Raw genomic sequence first — 17,456 nt, 5'->3', positions numbered from 1 at the left:
TTTACTCGCAACAGGTGATCTGGACCAGGTGAATTATCGGCTCCCTTTTGGCATTGCTGCCATGTCAGTGCCACAACACCTTTTTCCCCATCCCCTTCATGTTTGAAGATCTTCAGGTGTCTTATTAGAGGATGACCTAATTTCTGAGAGAGAGAGAGAGAGAGAGAAGGTAAGGATGACGATAAGGAAGGAGAGATATTTAGAGAAATGGAGGAGGAGGAGGAGGAGGAGGAGGAGGAAGAAGAAGAATGCATCTTAGGAACGTATCACGTAAAGTCATAACTTTATGTATCGTTTCATTTATTGTCTTCTATAAATAGCTTGTGTATGGAAAGCTGCCTTTACACGTTTATTGATAACCTTATCCAGGTTTCTTGCACAAAGAAGGGCCTCTGGTAGAAGGGTATGAAAAAGGTTGTGTTTGCTCGTAAACCCTTTTACGAGAACATTTCAGGTGGTCCAGGATATTTTTTTTTTGTCAACTTCCGTCTGCTATGGTTCCGTTTATAGGTCACTGGTCTTGAGATGGTTTTTTCATCGTGATAGCAGTTGAGTACTGATTTCTTACGCGTTATGGAGAATAATAGAGATTGAGGCGATTTTGGATTTCTGTTCATTTTTAGTTTTCTGTAAGAGAAAACTATTGAGGTGGCTATTTGTCTGTCCGTTCGCACTTTTTGCTGTCTGCCCTCAGATCTTCAAAACTACCGAGGCTAAAGGGCTCCAGTCATCAAACATACTAAATTGTAGCCCTCTAGCCTCAGAAGTTTTTATTTTATTTAAGGTTAAAGTTAGCCATGATCGTGCGTCCGGCACCGCTATAGTTGCCAACAACACAGGCCACCACCAGGCCGTGGCTGAAAGTTTCATGGGCCGCGGCTGAGAGTTTCACACAGCATTATACGCTGTACAGAAAACTCGATTGCGCCGAAGTTTCTTCGGCGCATTTCCTACTTGTTTATTCTGTAATGAGTCGTATTGACGTCTCTTAGAGGAATATTGTTTTGTAAAATGTGGATTTCCGTGCTTGTAAACAAAGCAATTTAAGTCTCTCTCTCTCTCTCTCTCTCTCTCTCTCTCTCTCTCTCTCTCTCTCTCTCTCTCTCTCTCTGAAAGCCAGCCTCATTCTCACCCCTGTACCTTAGTTTTTGCGCACAGAGATAATTACCCTAGGTTTGCAGTGCAGTTTGAGCACCGGTTCGTAACTACACTTAATGCGAGATTAAGGATTTTAAACCAGATTTCTAAAGCCTTTAACGGTCACAGGTGCTTGTCATTCCTGGGAGAGTTCTCACTGAGTTCTTTCTCGCACTTCTTGTTCCCGAATGCCAGCAAGCAGAAGGCTGGAGTACTGCAGTAGAATGCCACCTGTCTTTTCTTTGGCACTGTTAACTTTCAGGCATGTTCAACACCCACTTGCTGGTTGCGTCATCTTGAAATTCCCTGTTGATTTTTAAAGTTACACAGAGACTTTTGCTAATGATGTTATGTCCCTGATGTCATTATTTACTTCTGAAGTGTTTACTTCATATGCATAAATATGCTTATAATGACACATCAGTCATATTGTTCATACTGTTTCCATGGTACCCCCGTCTTGTTATCTGACGATGCTTAATATGTAATTATGTGTGCATATCTATTTTCACACACACACAAACACACACACACACACACACACACACACACATACACACATATATATATATATATATATATATATATATATATATATATATATATATATATATATATATATATATATACGTGTGTGTATGTGTATGGTTCATAAATGAATTAGCTTTATGAATGATTAGACTGTCAGATAGCATTCCAGTGAGATTTTAATTAAAGTTTCTTTTTATGCTTTTTTTCCCATTCCTTGAACCATCGCAGATCCCACATTAACATTAAAGTATGCTATCCCGGTGTGCCTGTCTGTCAGTGACTTTACATAAAGTGACAGGTACATTTGACGACCTGTAGATGATAAAAAAAAAAACTTATAATTCTGCCTCTCCATTTTTTTTGTTTTTTGTTAATGTCCATGTAAAGATTTGTTGTTTGACGAGTATATGATGATTATTATTTTTAACGATATGGTGTTATTGTAGGGTACGATACCGTATGGATGCCATATTTAGACGTCTGTGTGAAATTTCATTAGAATGTACTCAATTTCATCCCTGTGGGTATTATCTTCTTTAGCCGTCTGTGCCCAACCCTGTTTGTGTCATATGATACCACACCATAATACTGATTGACGGTTCCTAATGTCTGACAGGTGTATTAATTAACACTCGGAGATGAATAGCTCTGTTTGGCATTAACATATTCCTTGGTGACTTAATGGATAAGGGATGGACCGGGTCATTTGCCTGGTGTCATCTTGTTTTTTCCTTTTTATAATTTTTTGTCATTTCGCATTTATCTGCTGATTACTTACCAGCCAACGACCTACTTTACATTGCGTTTTATAAGTGATAGTGCTTCTTGGACCTTCCCGGAACAGTCAATTGCTTATTTACTAACGTATGTGGAACTTCCGTTCCATTTTAGATTAATACATTATATATATATATATATATATATATATATATATATATATATATATATATATATATATATATATATATATATATATATATAATATATATATATATATATATAATATATATATATATATATATATATATATGTATGTGTCTATATATATATACATATATATATATATAATATTAATATTATATATAATTATATACATATGTATGTGTCTATATGATATATATATATAGATAGATAGATAGATAGATATGTCTGTGTTTATTCGTGAGATGAATACGCGGCAAACTTTCTTACAACTGATTAAGTTTATATTAAGTATATGATCATAAAGATGAAATGATAGTACATTGTTACGAGTAAAAATGAAAGAGGTATCGAACTGGGGATTAGAGATGAAAAGAACTCTACATAGCTATCGATGCCAACATTTTTCATGATTTTCCACTACTGATTTACGGCATAAGAACAATTCGTCAGTATAATAACGTAGCGTATTTGCGAAATTGCCTTGGATCATTTGGTTATCTGACTGTGTCACATTTCGTAAATCTTAATAAATTATCTATGCTGAATAGTCAAAAGCGTCAATGAAATCGATATCACTATATTTTAAATGTGTACTACAGACCTCAGTGGATGGGCCATTGAAATAATATTTCTTCATATTTTACACGATATATTTTTCGCTTAAATCGTAACTTATTCCAGTTAATATTATCTAATTTCCAAAGCATCACAGGTACGCCTTCCCTTTAAAGACTTTAGTTTCTTCAACGCCCCTTCCTCATTTAATATTCAGTGTCGTCAAACACACCATGTCATCAAGGGCTTCGGCTCCTCGGAATCTTCAGGGTCTTCAAACACACGGTGCCAACAGGGGCTCTGACTACACGGAATCCACAGCATCTTCAGGCACACAATATCATCAAGGGCTGCGGCTCCACGGAATCTTCAGGGTTTTCAAACGCACAATGTCATCAAGGGCTCCGGTTCCACAGAATCTTCAGGGTCTTCAGTCACACCATGACATTAAGGAGTTCCGGCTTCATGGAATTCATAAGGTCTTCAAACACACCGTATCATCAAGGGCCCCTACTCCTGGGAATCTACAGGTTCTTCAAACACACCATGGCATCAAGGGTTCCGGTTCCATGGAATCGTCAAGGCCTTCAAACACACCATGTCATCAAGTGTTACAGTTCCATGGAATCCTCAAGGCCTTCAAACACACCATGTCATCAAGGATTCCAGTTCCATGGAATCATCAAGGTCTTCAAACACGCCATGTCATCAAGGGCTCCAGTTCCATGGAATCCTCAAGGTCTTCATACATGCTATGTCATCAAGGGTTCCACTTCTATGGAATCCTCAAGGTCTTCAAACACACCATGTCATTAAGGGCTCCAGTTCCATGGATTCCTCAAGGTCTTCAAATACACCATGTCATCAAGTGCTCCGGCTCCACAAAATCTGCAGTGTCTTCAAGCATACCATGTCATCAAGGGCTATGACTCCAAGGAATCTTCAGGGTCTTTAAACACCCGTGCCATCAAGGGCTCCGGCTCCACATAATCTTCAGGGTCTTCAAGCACACCATGTCATCAAGGTGCTCCAGTTCCATGGAATTTTCAGGGTCTTCAAATACACCATGTCTTCAAGCACTTCAGTTCCACGGATTCCACAAGGTTTTCAAACACACTATGTCATCAAGGGCTCCAGCTCCATGGAATATTCAGTGTCTTCAAACACATCGTGTCATCAAGGGCTTTAGCTCCATGGAATCTTTAGGGTCTTCAAACACACCACGTCATCGAGGGCTTCAGTTCCACAGAATTTTCATATTCTTAAAAGACACCATGTCATGAAGGGCTCCAGTTCCACGGATTCCTCAAGGTCTTCAAACACACCAGTAATCAAGGGCTCCAGCTTCATGGAATCTTCAGCATCTCCAAGCACGCCGTGTCATCAAGGGCTACAGCTCCACAGAATTTTCAGGGTCTTCAAGCACACCATGTCATCAAGGACTCCAGCTTCATGGAATCTTCAGCATCTTCAAGCACACCATGTCATCAAGGGCTACACCTCCACAGAATTTTCATGGTCTTCAAACACCATGTCATCAAGGGCTCTGACTCCACAGAATCTTCAGGGTCTTCAAACACATGATGGCATGAAGGGCTCTGGCTCCATGTAACCATCAAGGTCTTCAAACACACCATATCATCAAGGGCTATGGCTCCATGGAATCTTTCAGGGCCTTCAAAGACACCTTGTCTTTAGGGGCTCTGGTTCCTTGGAATCTTCAGGTTCTTCAAGCACACCATGTCATCAAGGGCTATGGATCCACGGAATCTTCAGTGTCTTCAAAAACACCATGTCATCAAGGTCTCTGGCTCCATGGAACCTTCAGGGCCTTCAAACACACCTTGTCATTATTGGCTTCGGTTCCATGGAATCTTCAGGGTCTTCAACCACACCATGTCATCAAGGGCTCCGGTTCCACAGGATCTTCAAGGTCTTCAAACACACCATGTCATCAAGGGCTCCAGCTCCACAGAATCTTAAGGGTCTTCAAACACATCATGTCATCAAGGGCTCTGGCTCCACTGAATCTTCAGCATCTAAAAACAATACTGCATGTCAGTTTTGGGAACATTATCATCCTCCTGCTGAGAGAAAGTTGAATTTCAAACAGTGATTACTAGTTTACTATTGTTGATAAGCCTAATTGTGTTTCCCCTGTCCTTCAGCAGTTGTTATGCTTCATAATAACTTATTTTTAAGGTGTAAACAGAATCTTCAAAAGATTCTACTCAGTAAGAACCTTGAGAACCATGTGTGCTCATGGTCGGATATGTAGTTATTTTCTAGATTATTCCAACAGAATACAACATACCCACCATCTAGTTATTATATGTTCTAATAATCTAGAAGACCAGCTATGGAGAGGGAAAAAGCTTAGCTTCACCTAGTATGCTCTGCCCTTTAATGGAGATTCCACTTGTGCAAGAGTTTTGTCATGTGGACTCATGGTCACATATCCAGATCTGATTTCTAGATTATTCTAAGAGAATTACTATATACCCGCCGTTTAGTAATTATGTGCGAATAATCTACTGTAGAAGACTCGCTATGTAGAGGGAAGAAGCTTAGCTTCTAGTATGCTGTGCCCATTGATGAAGATTCCTCTTGTACAAGAGTTTTGGTTTGTGTATGTTTCTGTGTACAATCTGGATGCTTTTCATACCAAGAAAATAACCTTGTATACGTAATTTTAATATGATGTTGTGGTGTAGAATAGATAGGGAAATTAAATAGAAAAGAGAGAGAGAGAGAGAGAGATAGAAAGAGAAAAAGTTAAGAGAGAGAAGGAGAGAGAAATAAGAGTAAAGAGAGAGGCAAAGAACACAGTGATAACGGCCAAATGCTTTTGTGTCGTGTTATCAGTACGCAAGATGTTTACATTGCAGTATATCGTGTTTAAGCCATAAAAACAGTCGTAAAAATGGGAAATAATGGCCTCGCGATTGAAGCCAAGCAAAACATGAGTCAGCACAGTCTAAATGCTTACAACAGCTGATTCTATAGTCCCGCCTTCTCCGGAAGGTGTTTTCGTGGAAGTTCCAGGAATTTGGGGGTTGACCCAAGTGATATACTTCTTCAACCTCCAATCAATTATGTGTGGGAGGGGTCTTTCCCACACCCTCCTAAGATCACCTCCTATCAAGTCCTCTAAGGAGAGATTTGAATCACACCCACTACAGTCCTTCCAATCAGCTACTTGAAGGGGAGGCCTTGCTGATTAATCCTTCCAATAAGGCTAGAAGGAGGTGGAGATTTACAGATAGCAAGTTTCCTGAGGGTTCAACGAGTGAGAGACCGACGAGGAGACCAGAGTCAGAACTGTGTCCTTCAAGGGAGAGTACTTCTCCCAATCGCTTCCGTGTTCCCCATATAGACTGATTCAAGAGTGATTCGTTTTCATCATTGTAACTTGTTAATTTTGTACTGATCTTTATAATATTAAGTACTAATTAAAGTGAAGAAATTACCGATCTCGTCTCTATACGCCTTTCTGAGAGATATCAATATTTAAAAGGAATAAATATACAAAGATAGCACATCATCCGCGAAGCGATCTGAAGGACACCTCGAAAGAAACCAAGGTAAGAAGAGAAAGACTAAAATCTATGCAAACATATAACGAAGAACGTAAAAAAGGAACAATAAAAACATTACAATTGGTGGCAGCTAAAGTGGATCCAGAAGGCGAGACGAAACAAACGAACATTAATGAAATTATCAGTGCAATTATTTAAGTTACAGTGAAACGAAATTCTACAAAACGAACTTAGATTTTTACGACGACGAACAAAATATATCAGAAGAAATAAAAATACTCCAGCGAATAGCAGCTTACAACAAGAACGTCGAGTGTGAATAAAACAGTTTATTGCGTCCCGAAGCCAAAAACATTTTGAACTGTTACCGTCAACAAATTGAGCAAGACGCCGACAGCGATAATAAGCCCAGTGTTAGCGACATTGCATCGAGTGATTGAAGAAAAACAACGTACAAACTTTCAACAAGATTCCGAAAGCGGAAAACCACAGCGGAAAAACAACGCAGACATAGTGATCCGACAGCGAAACATTCACCGCCGAATGAACAACATTTAGCGATATCACGATATCAACAACACAACACAGTAAGGAATTTACTATCCACTCTCTCTTAATAAATAAGTGAAGATATATTTTTTTGCATCTTGCTATAAGATTGAAAATAAAGAAAACTCTCTCTAGTGAATAAAATTCTTTTGCATAAATACCAGCATTACTCTCTCTATGATAAATTAATTATTTAGTAAATAATTTAGATAGGAATTAGCTATTTTTACTCGGTTGGTGATGATTATTTGAGAAGTTATATATGTAATTTTGTGTACTTATTATAATGAATTTTAATGATATGATGCCCAATTTCATATAAGAATTTATTTTGAGTATTGAAAAAAGGTTTTAATTGTGCACTTGAACTCAATAGAGAATTTAATTTTTTTTTGTGTGACAATTTGACAAATTGTTTTTAATCTTGGTACAATATAACGAAATTTTTTTTTTTGATTGATGTACTCTGAGTGAAAAATTTTTTTGTGTGTGGACATGCAACGAGTATTTGATGAATTACTGAACACTGTTAGACATTCACATTACGATTTAAGACCGTCGACAATTAGACGAAGTCGAATTTCAAGACTAAATTCCCACTCCGCTGTAGTGCAAGGAAATACTAACAATAATAACACAAATAACCAGAACCAAAATAGTGTTAATCATTCTAATACTACTAACAATAATAATAATAGTAACAATACTAATAATACTAATAATACTCGCACATTACAATTTTTTAATATGAACCAGGCGGCCGTCATAACAACCGCCACACGCTTCTGTGGACAGGTGGATGATTCCAATCCTGACAAAAGCAGACTCGAAGCCTATACTGTAAATCATTGGCTAGCAGATGCAGATAGTCGTATAATTTCAGGGGAATAACAGATGAAAGAGCTAAGATAAATGAAGCCTTGTTGCTCGTCAGCTCAGAACATGGAGACGCACATAAAACTTTGAATTCCACAAGTTTTAGCAAACTTAATAACTATGTAGAATTTAAAGAAATTTGTTTATCACTCTGGGAACCAGTAAATCAGACTGACGGTTTATATAACCTAACTAGATTTCTTAACCCACAATATAAAACAATTGCTAATTTGTACGCAAGCGTGGAGAATGCAATAGAGAAAATAAGCGAAGATTTAGAGAAGACAGGTATTACTATAGGAGACAAGGATCAGTTTGGGGCTAGTGCCCAGAAATTAGTTGAGCTACGGCATGTATTAAATTACGTGTCATTTGGAACCATATATAATATTCTTGGAGAAGAGGAAAAGAAAGCTTTCAGAAAAATAAAACTTGATCCCAGAAAAACAAGCCTTCAAACATTGAAGACAATGAGAGAAGAAATCAAAGGAAAGAGATAAATCTATCCAAGGAATTCATTAGAACAACAGAAGCACAAAATGAAAGGAAAGTCAGAAATAATAATCCTAATTTTAAACTGAATAATAAATTCTATGATAATTCCAGACAAGCAGGAAATAGACCAAATACCTTCCAAGGAAATATGCCCAAAATACTAAAAGAAAATGGAATCCAGATCAAAGGGGAAGAAACAATCTAACAAAGAGTGGACCACACAAACCTTATAGATATGGTCAAAACTCAAACACAAACACTTCAACCCAAGTGAACTATTCCGCTCAAGGGCGAGACCCAAGACAGCCTGCGAAAACTGCGGGTATACAAATCATTTACAAATGAGTGTAGAAAACCTAGAATCTGCACGGTTTGTAAGAAAATAGGACATTTAACAAAGAATTGCTGGTTTAAAACACAAGAAGGAAATAAAGAAATAGTTGAATTAAGTAGTAACCGCTCAGCATCAAATAAGTCTTCAAATCAATGACAATTTATCCCTACACAGAATACCACAAGAAAGTCCCTTCAAGAAGATAAATTAAGAGAAGAATTAGCAAATAGGAGAAGTGAAGGTTCATCCGCACTATCCCTATTGCAGAGTAAAGAAGTAGTATTTTCCATGGATGAAGAAGAAATAATCAGAAAGGATTTACCTATCATTAAAATTCCAATACAGAATAAATTATGTACTGTCCTATGGATTCAGGTAGTACTGTAAGCATAATAGATAAACACACATTAACAAGTTACTTAGGCGTTAAAGAAACGCTAATTCAGGGTCAAAGAAAGATAATAAAAGGAGTAGCGGGTAAACAGATAAAAGTTTAGGCAATGTGAACTTAGAAATAGACCTTTCGTCACATAAAACTGTTGAAAGTTTTATAGTTCTAGAAGACAGGTTCTTTCCCGCACAGGTGTTGTTCTCATATAAATTAATGAAGAAATGTGGAATTATACTGAATTGCCGAGAAGGAAGGATTAACGTTACACAAGATAATAAAAGAGCGTATGCTTTACGCTTGAAGAAGAAAGTTTCACCCAAATCTGATCAATTTGTCTGAGACGACTTCAACAAGCGACAAAGATATACAGAAAATAACCTATCATCAAGAGAACAATCAATTTAAAATGAATGGTAACGGAAAGGAGGAATTTCCACAATTACAGACTAGAAAGTTAAGATGTGCACATCCAGAAATTATACCCTCCAACAAAAGAAACGACCAGAAATAAATAAAGGTGATCTCCAGTGTTCTGAATATGACAAGGAACAAGACATTTATGAGGATAATTATGCAGAGATAAATACAGAACATTATAGCAATGTAGTAATCAGCTATGATAATGAAGGGAAATTAGTAAATGAGGTACTGTTGTTAAACAAATTAAATAAAGTAGATATAAAAGATATAATAGCAGTAACTGAAGAAACTAGTATAGATGCAGAACATTGCTACTTTGCAGAAACAAAAGATGAGGAAGTATGTTGTGTAAGCACTGCTGATGATAATAAAGTACAATTAATACTAAACAGACAGGTAATTTTGCATCCAAAGTGTTTAACAAAAATACATCTAAGGGGAAAAGAAGAGATAGGAGTTAAAGATGTTCTTTTACTAAATGAAGAGTTACCAGAATTTGTCAGAATGGATAATTCTTTAGTCCACATGAAGGGTGATACTTGTGAAGTTTATGTCCAGAACTACTCAGATAACAAACTAACACTTTATGCAGGCATTATCTTTTGTAAAGGAATACCTATTAACAATCCATTATTAACATTAGAAGAAGAAGCATTTTTCTCTGTAACTGGTCAAACATCTGAATTAAGCAAAGAAGTGAATAAAACAGATTTTCCAGAAAACAAAGATAGATTAATTCAAGTATTAGAAAAATACAGAGATGTAATAGCAATAGAAGGAGATAAATTAGGTAGAACAAATGTCCTAAGGCATAAAATTGTATTAGATGATGGAACAAAACCATTCTTTATTCCTAATTACAGATTACCAATAAGCCAAAGACCCATAGTTGATAATTTGATAGAAGAAATGAAGAAAGATGGGGTAGTCATTCCTTCTAAATCTCCATATAATTCTCCATTACTACTTGTTCCAAAGAAAGATGGAAATTGGAGACTTGTGATAGACTATAGAAAGTTAAATTCAACACCATCCCCGATAGAATGCCAATGCCAGTGATTCAAGATATGTTAGCTCAGTTAGGAGGTGCAAGGATATTTTCATCTTTAGATTTACTTAGTGGATACTGGCAAGTACCTTTAGACGAAGAGTCGAAACCATTCACAGCCTTCAGCACACACAAGGAACACTTGCAATTTGAAGTCATGCCATTTGGACTCACTTCGGCTCCTTTAACGTTTGTTAGATTAATGCTTCAAATATTAGGGGATATAGAAAATGTTGCAGTTTACTTAGATGATGTTATCATTTTTAGCAAAGATTTAGAAAGTCACCTCAAAACATTAGAAATAGTCTTGGAAAGATTAAGAAGAGCAGGATTAAAAATCAAATTAAAGAAATGTCAATTCTTAATGAAATCTTTGGAATACTTAGGACATGTAATTAGTGAAGATGGTCTGCGAATGCAAGCAGGCAAGATAAAAGCAATAGTTGAATATCCAGCTCCTACCAATTTGAAAGCATTGAGAAGATTCCTAGGAATGGTAGGCTACTATAGACCTTTCATTAAAGGCTTTGCTACAATAGCCAAACCATTAACAGAATTAACAAAGAAAGATGTCAAATATGAATGGAATAAAGAACAAGAGACAGCTTTCCAAACACTAAAAGAGTAAAATGACCAGGAATCCCGTACTAGTCTACCCAGATTTCTCGAAGGACTTTTACTTAGCCTGTGATGCATCAAGTACCGGGCTAGGGGCTGTATTATTACAAAAGGACAAAACAAGAATGAGAGCAGTATATTATGCCAGTAGAGTTTTGAATGCTGCAGAGAAAAAATTATAGCACAATAGAAAGAGAATGTTTAGCATTATACTGGGGTCTAAGGAAATTTAGACACATAATTTTAGGACATAAAGTCAATGTACTTACTGATCACAAACCAATTTGTGATTTGTTTAAGAAGAGAACTTTTACAAATAACATGAAGTTCAATAGATGGTTCATTAGTGTACTAGAATTTGCACCAGAATTCAGATATATCCCAGGAAAATTTAATACACTAGCAGATGCATTATCCAGAGCCCAAGAAGAAACAGAGAAATGTATTACCACTAATACTTTTGTTTTAGCTGTCAAGTGGTAGATTTAGATTTGGAAAGAGTACAAATACAGCAAGGAATGGATACAGAAATCAGGCATATAATAGGACAACTAATGACAGATGAATCTTTAAAACCTGATTTTGTTTTAATCAATGGATTACTGTATAAAAGACCAACAGAGAAGAATGGTTATTCTCGACTATACATCCCGAAAACACTAATCAGAGAAGTTTTAGAACTAACACACTCATACAAGTTAGCAGGACATCCAGGAATCAAAAAGACAACTAGAATCCTAACCAGAAACTATTTTTGGCCCCATTGTAGTGAGGATGCCAAGAACTTTGTACAAAATTGTGTAGTTTGTAATCGACATAAAGGTAACGTAAATCCAAAAGCTCCTCTTGAAAAATACCCATCAGAGTTGAATCCATTTCAGGTCGTATCTATGGACTTTTTAGGTCCATTTCCAACAACTGTTAGGGGGAATAAACAAATATTAGTCTTTTTAGACTATCTAACAAGATATGTAGAGATCGTACCAGTAAGAAATAGAGATGCAATTACAGTAGCAGAAGCTCTTAAATCTAGAATTATTACGAGACATTCATGTCCCCAAGTTCTTCTTTCTGATAACGCAGCAGAATTTACTAGTGAACTTTTAAGAAAATTATGTGAATTTTATGAGATAAATAAATGTCAAATCACAGCATATAAACCAAGTTCAAATGGAGCAGTAGAAAGAACGAATCGTAAGATAAAGGATATCCTGAAAACTTTAGTTAAACCTAATACAGAAGACTGGGATTTAGCTTTGGAAGACGTACAGTTTACTATAAACAATACTGTAAATGAGACAGTAGGAGAATCACCACACTACTTGTTATACGGATACGAGAAGAGATTACCAAATACGTTACTAGATGATGCAACACCACCCCGACATACTTATAACTACGATGACTATATTGCCTGGAAAACTAGACGTACATATGAAACGATCAAACAGACGAGGACTAGACTTAAGGAAGCTCAGAGTGTCCAAGCAAAGTACTATGACAAAAATACAGCTAAACCAAAAATTGTAGTAGGTGCTCAGGTATATGTTCAGAATCATGTTCCAGAAGGTCCTAATGTAAAAGTATCCGCAAAGTTCCAAGGTCCTTACAGGGTATTAGAAGTGTTGAAGTTAAATAAGCTAAAGATCATAAGTGAGAGTGATCTAAAGGAAAGAATTGTTCATACCAATCATGTAAAGGTAATAAAAACAGACTCTTGGTCAATAAGAGAATAGTTGAATTATTGAAAGAAGTTGAACAGGAACCAATAAATAACAAATACAATTTAAGAAAAGATAAATTTATGTAAAGTGTTGAACTATTAGATATAAACAATGTGTAGGCATTAAAATACCTCATGTATACAGAATATCTGATAAGGCTTATTCTTACAGATACAAACATGCGGTTCTTCTTGGTTATCATAACACTGCTTTATGTGTCATCTGAGGTGGTGATCCGGAAGGGTGCACTACTAGAGAAAAAGGGATCTGTGAAATTAATAAAGGACTTAGGCATAGTGAGTATTGACATTACATCAGTGCTTATCAATGAAATGACATTGAAAGATGTCCAAAGGGAATTAAAATCATTAATTAGGAAAAGTGAAAATAACAGTGTTTTACCATTGTTGGAAAAACTAGATAATGACATAGGAAGTGTGTTAAATACAAGATCCAAACGATCCCTCTTACCTTTTATAGGAACAACACTTAATCAATTATTTGGAGTCATGACAGACTCTAATGTAGAAAAAGAAAGTGCCCGTATAGACAAACTGGAGAAATGGGCAGCAACAAGAGGCATTGTGTTAAATAAGATTATAAGCTCTCAAAACTTAAACAGTGATGAATTGAAAAAATAAAGGAATTTATTAATCAAGTGAACAGAAATATTACCAAAGAGATTAAGATAATAACAGATGAACAACATTTAAGTACATTTATGAACAATGTTAGAATTGTATTGCAAGACCATAAAGATCTATTAAATGCCATTTTGTTAGCCTATAAAGGAATATTAAGTCCAACATTAATAAACCCAAGAGAATTAGAGGGCATAATTAGTGATTCTTTGGTAGAAGGACATTATACCCGTATGGTAAAGGATATAATGGTCTATTTTAATTTGATAACCACCAAGGTAGTTAAGAATAAGATCCTTCTAATTTTACCTTTTAATCAAAAAGAGGCAGATGTACTGATGTCCATACATCCTTTTCCCATGTTGATAAAGGAAAACGTAATTATCTCAAATGTCAACCACATCAATTTTGCATTAGAAGAACATGGACTAGTGATGTCATTTATTACTGATGCTCAATTAAGAGATTGTATACTTTTGAAAGATAAAGAGTATATTTGCAACCTTGACAACCTGTATGAAACTACTAATGCCTATCCTTGTGTTCAAGAAATAATTGAAAACAAGAATCAAGAGACAGTACTGTGTACACAATTATCCAAACATGATTTTGTTTCCATTATAGTAGAACAGTCAGTTTTTGTGTTTTCACTAAGTTCAGTAACAGCAACTATTAATTGCCATAATGTAAGTACTGAAATTAATTTCAATAATGTCCATGCTTTTGATAAGACTTGCAAGTTAGTTATTCCTAATAAATTATATTATGAACCTCATGTCTTCACAGAAATCACAATCCATAAAAATAAGCCCTACATGAACTACTCTAGTGAAGTTAAAGAATTTAAACTGTCTCAGTTAGAGTTAAAACAAATAAATGAGTTGGCTTTAGTAGATGAATTTTTCTATTACAAAGAAAATGTTTCACCAATTCTGTCTCTGTTCAATTTGGTCATAATCATTATTGTAATAATAGTGTTTGCAATTTTGGTCAAACGTGTGGTAATTTCAAATGTTGAGCAGATTATAACAGAAATAAAGAGGACCAATGAAGAGTAAAATGATCTTTTACACATAATTTGCTGCTGAATTCTTTATGTATTATTATTGGCATTGTGTGTTAAAACAATTAACCATTTTACAGTATAACAATTCATTATATGTATATATATATGTATGTATATGTATCTCTTTTTGATTCATGATATAATATATGTGAATTTTCTACCATATATTCTTAATTGATTTTTGCATTAGTGCATTGACACAGTTTGTGCAATTTAAATATTTTTTGAGAATTGACTTGATGGGAAATCATATAAATACTTTATTTTGTTTGTGATTTTGCAATCATCCATTGAAATATATTCTTTTTGTCACACTGAGGGCAGTGTGAGGTAGCGTGACCGAGTGATGTTGTGGTGTAGAATAGATAGGGAAATTAAATAGAAAAGAGAGAGAGAGAGAGAGAGATAGAAAGAGAAAAAGTTAAGAGAGAGAAGGAGAGAGAAATAAGAGTAAAGAGAGAGGCAAAGAACACAGTGATAACGGCCAAATGCTTTTGTGTCGTGTTATCAGTACGCAAGATGTTTACATTGCAGTATATCGTGTTTAAGCCATAAAAACAGTCGTAAAAATGGGAAATAATGGCCTCGCGATTGAAGCCAAGCAAAACATGAGTCAGCACAGTCTAAATGCTTACAACAGCTGATTCTATAGTCCCGCCTTCTCCGGAAGGTGTTTTCGTGGAAGTTCCAGGAATTTGGGGGTTGACCCAAGTGATATACTTCTTCAACCTCCAATCAATTATGTGTGGGAGGGGTCTTTCCCACACCCTCCTAAGATCACCTCCTATCAAGTCCTCTAAGGAGAGATTTGAATCACACCCACTACAGTCCTTCCAATCAGCTACTTGAAGGGGAGGCCTTGCTGATTAATCCTTCCAATAAGGCTAGAAGGAGGTGGAGATTTACAGATAGCAAGTTTCCTGAGGGTTCAACGAGTGAGAGACCGACGAGGAGACCAGAGTCAGAACTGTGTCCTTCAAGGAGAGTACTTCTCCCAATCGCTTCCGTGTTCCCCATATAGACTGATTCAAGAGTGATTCGTTTTCATCATTGTAACTTGTTAATTTTGTACTGATCTTTATAATATTAAGTACTAATTAAAGTGAAGAAATTACCGATCTCGTCTCTATACGCCTTTCTGAGAGATATCAATATTTAAAAGGAATAAATATACAAAGATAGCACATCATCCGCGAAGCGATCTGAAGGACACCTCGAAAGAAACCAAGGTAAGAAGAGAAAGACTAAAATCTATGCAAACATATAACGAAGAACGTAAAAAAGGAACAATAAAAACATTACAATGACTGCGGTTCAGGTATTGGATGATAACACTCTATATGGTAAATCTCATACAAAATTTTGTTTGTAGTAGGTACTTCATGGAAAAAGCAGGCTATTAGTTGACAAAATAGACTATGATTGCCCTAAACCAGTCTTACTGTATTTTCGCAACATTAGTAGGTAACTCTCTTCATTTACCAGATTCGACTCACCAGTGAGGGCCCAAAGTCCGATCCAGTGCGGTGTGTAAGCAATGTAAGCCTTTCCCTGAAAACCCATTGTGGGCCTGTTGGTTTAAGCAGTAAATTTTATGTGCGGTAGTTAGTCGACTGTGATGGGCTGAAAGCTAGGGTGGCGAAAGTCATTGTTTATCTACCTCATCCCGTAATAATTTCTAAGAATTAAAAGTCTTACACCTTCTGGAGTCTCTCTCTAATATACATGTGTGTAAATAAATATATATATATATATATATATATATATATATATATATATATATATATATATATATATATATATATATATATATATGTATATATATATATATATATATATATATATATATATATATATATATATTGATATATATATATATTATATATATATATATATATATATATATATTTATTGATATTTATATATATATATATATATATATATATATATATATATATATATATATATATATGATTATAATCACTTTAACACATGAACACATGATACGTTTATCACACATCACTGCAGGTGAAAAAATGAGGACTGGGTGTAGGTCTGACCGGTTTCAGCTTTATTTCCTTCGTCAGTCGCTTGGAAATAAAGCCGAAACTTGTCAGGCCCACACCCAGTCTCATTTTTTATTGTAGTGATTCATATATATATATATATATATATATATATATATATATATATATATATATATATATATATATATATATATATATATATATATATGTGTGTGTGTGTGTGTGTGTGTGTTAAAAATATAAGCTGTACAAATATGAATTTGATTACCTCTATGCGTAAATATATACACAACTTACGTAGCAAATTTATGCAATGGCAGTGATTCAAGACTATACTGTAAAATGGAAACATTGCCTGATACGACTGGATAAAAAAAGTGTATAATATAATTTGCGTTCGAAGAAATACAGAACAAGAACCTCCAGATGCCAGAATAGCACAGGAAAGGTTAAACAAACAACCCAAATGACTTCTAGGAATCTAGCTGATGATGCAGTTCTACGTTGGTGAAAAAATAATGTAGCCACACTCTGCGACGAGTTTGCAACATGGCATCGCCATGAGGGGAGCAGGGTGTCAA

General features: G+C 35.5%; 1 long non-coding RNA gene across 1 annotated transcript; it reads left to right on the top strand.

Moving 5' to 3' along the window:
• Positions 1–5,847: 5,847 nt before the first annotated feature.
• On the top strand, positions 5,848–16,152 carry LOC136834571 (uncharacterized). Its single transcript, XR_010851855.1, has 2 exons — positions 5,848–7,273; positions 13,313–16,152. It is a non-coding gene; the product is annotated as an uncharacterized lncRNA (long non-coding RNA).
• Positions 16,153–17,456: the final 1,304 nt, after the last annotated feature.

This window comes from Macrobrachium rosenbergii, chromosome 4 (assembly GCF_040412425.1).
Source record: "Macrobrachium rosenbergii isolate ZJJX-2024 chromosome 4, ASM4041242v1, whole genome shotgun sequence".
Classification (NCBI taxonomy): Eukaryota; Metazoa; Arthropoda; class Malacostraca; order Decapoda; family Palaemonidae; genus Macrobrachium; species Macrobrachium rosenbergii.
Note: the sequence above shows the minus strand (reverse complement) of the source record. Positions and strands in the feature narration are given on the sequence as shown.